This window comes from Magnolia sinica, chromosome 10 (assembly GCF_029962835.1).
Source record: "Magnolia sinica isolate HGM2019 chromosome 10, MsV1, whole genome shotgun sequence".
NCBI classification, from domain to species: Eukaryota; Viridiplantae; Streptophyta; class Magnoliopsida; order Magnoliales; family Magnoliaceae; genus Magnolia; species Magnolia sinica.
This window is the reverse complement of record NC_080582.1, coordinates 11,260,013-11,262,800: the sequence shown is the minus strand read 5'-3', so window position 1 is coordinate 11,262,800 and position 2,788 is coordinate 11,260,013. Positions and strand designations below refer to the sequence as shown.

The window sequence follows — 2,788 nt, the reverse complement described above, 5'->3', positions numbered from 1 at the left end:
TGACTATCCATCGCAGGACTAGACACCGCTCGAAATCCCCTGAGTTAACTGAAGTTATGGCTGAACACCAACCTCCTCTACTTCCACCCAGGGTGGAGGATACCCAAGATGAGAATGAGGTGCAACAGGCACCCCCGCCTCGTACTTTACGAGATTTTCTACAACCGGCGGGAGTGAGTACGCCCTCATGCATGATTTTTCCTGAAAACACAGGACAAATGGACATCAAGCCAGGAGTTATCCAACTCCTTCCCAAATTCCATGGACTTGAATCTGAAAGTCCATATTTACATTTGAAAGAGTTCGATGAAATAATAGCTACATTATGTTTTCCTAATGTATCTGAAGATACAATTAGGCTGAAACTCTTTCCTTTTTCCTTAAAAGAGAAAGCTAAGACGTGGTTACATTCACTGCGTCCTAGATCCATTGGCACATGGAACGACATGCAGAGGAAATTCATAAAAAAATTCTTCCCACATCATAAAACGATTACCCTCAGAAAAGCAATCATGAACTTTGCCCAAAAGGAAGATGAAACATTCTTTCAATGTTGGGAAAGGTTCAAAGATTTGGTCAGTTCATGCCCACAACACGGATTTGAAACGTGGCGCATTACAAATTTTTTCTATGATGGACTGACATCTTCCATGCGCCAAATGGTCGAGACAATGTGTAATGGAGAGTTCATTAATAAAGATGTCGACGAGGTATGGGACTACCTAGATATTTTTGCATAAAAAACACAATCTTGGGACTATTACCCAAAGTCGAACACCACGTCTAGGCCGACTCAATTAAAGGAGAAAGGTGGATTATATCTCTTGAAAGAAGAGGATGATCTCAAGTGTAAAGTGACTACGCTCATAAGGAAAGTTGAGGCCATGGAAGGAAAGAAGGATAAGGTCAATGAAATTGTTTGCGGCATCTGTGATTGCAACATTCACACAACAGAAAATTGTCCTACAATACCTGCCTTTCGAGGAGTGTTGAATGAACAAGCCAATGCCATAAACAACTATCAAAGACCTTTTACTGGACCCAACTCCAACACATACAACCCTGGTTGGAAAAATCATCCAAACTTTAGTTGGAGGAATGGACAGACGGCTGCTACTCGAGGTTTCTTCAATCAAAATCCAAATCAAGTGAAACCTCAAGAGGAACCGGTTCAAAATCCCATACAAGAGCTGGCTCAGGCAATGCGGGGAATTACAGATTTTATGCAAAAGATAGATTCTCGTATGACGGTTATAGAAAAGGGGATGCTTCCTGCACAACCTCTCCCCAATCCTAAACCACAATACGAGAATAATGATCCCAGCTCTTCAAATCAGATGGGACATGCTAAATCCATCACCACTCTTAGGAGTGGGAAGATCATTGACAACACTCTTCCGGTTAGGCCCGAAAAGCCTCAAGAACCAGAAGAGGACAACAATGATGGATCCAGTGATGCCCCACAAAAAGTAGAACCGGAACTTCTAGAGAAGCCAGTTGCTCCATTCCCCCGAAGGTTGGTTTCACCAAAACCTCTCTCTAACTCTCAGGATATCCTAGAGGTGTTGAAACAGGTGAAAGTCAACATTCCTCTACTTGATGTCGTTAAACAGATACCTTCATATGCCAAATTCCTAAAAGACTTATGCACGACCAAGCGACGGAAAATTATTCAAAAGAAAATCTTCTTGACTGAGAAAGTGAGTGCCATCCTGAAGCAAGACGTGCCACAGAAATTCAAGGATCCCGGTAGCCCAACCATATCATGTGTAATCGGGAACCATCGAATTGATCACGCACTTCTTGACTTAGGAGCGAGCGTCAATTTGATTCCCTACTCGGTATACAAACAGTTAGGTTTGGGTAAATTAAAACCCACCCTAACCACACTACAACTTGCTGATCGCTCTATTCGTGTACCAAGAGGGATAATTGAGGATGTGTTGGTCCAAGTTGATAGATTTTACTACCCTGTAGACTTTATCATCCTGGACACTGAACCCATCAATAACATGAGCACTCAGATTCCTGTCATTCTTGGTCGCCCATTCCTTGCCACGTCAAATGCAATTATCAATTGCAGGAATGGTATCATGACTATGTCTTTTGGAAATTTGACATTGGAGTCAAACATTTTTTTCAATAACGGCAGCAACTCAGAGGATGATGACGATTTCCACGACATTAACATGATTGACTCTTTCGTGGAAGATACGACACCTCTGACCTTATCCTCCGACCATCTAGAGACGTGCCTGGCCCACTCCCATGATTTTGATGATGACATGATTAGGGAGACGTGCGCCTTGCTTGATACTGAAACTTTACTTGAAGTTAACCGATGGAGGCCACAATTTGAAGAATTACCACAAACTGATGTAGTGCCTCTACCGTCTAACCTCAAGCCGCCGAAGCTTGACCTAAAACCTTTGCCCTCTGATTTGAAATATGCATATTTGGGTCAAGATGAGACATACCCGGTGGTGATCTCTGCCCACCTGGAGAAAGAACAGGAGAGTATGCTTATATCTACTCTCATTGAGCATAAAGGAGCCCTAGGATGGACGATAGCGGACCTCAAGGGAATCGATCCCTCGATTTGTACTCACCGCATATATCTTGAGGATAATGCAAAAACCGCTCGGCAACCACAACGTAGACTAAATCCCAACATGAAGGAAGTGGTTAAGGCCGAAGTTCTTAAACTATTGGATGTGGGTATTATATACCCTATATCTGATAGTCAATGGGTGAGTCCAACTCAAGTGGTTCCTAAGAAGTCCGGAAT

General features: G+C 42.9%; 1 non-coding gene across 1 annotated transcript; it reads right to left on the bottom strand.

Moving 5' to 3' along the window:
* Positions 1–494: 494 nt before the first annotated feature.
* Positions 495–601, bottom strand: LOC131217709 (small nucleolar RNA R71). The gene has a single exon (XR_009157301.1). It is a non-coding gene; the product is annotated as a small nucleolar RNA R71 (small nucleolar RNA).
* Between the last annotated feature and the right edge of the window lie 2,187 nt (positions 602–2,788).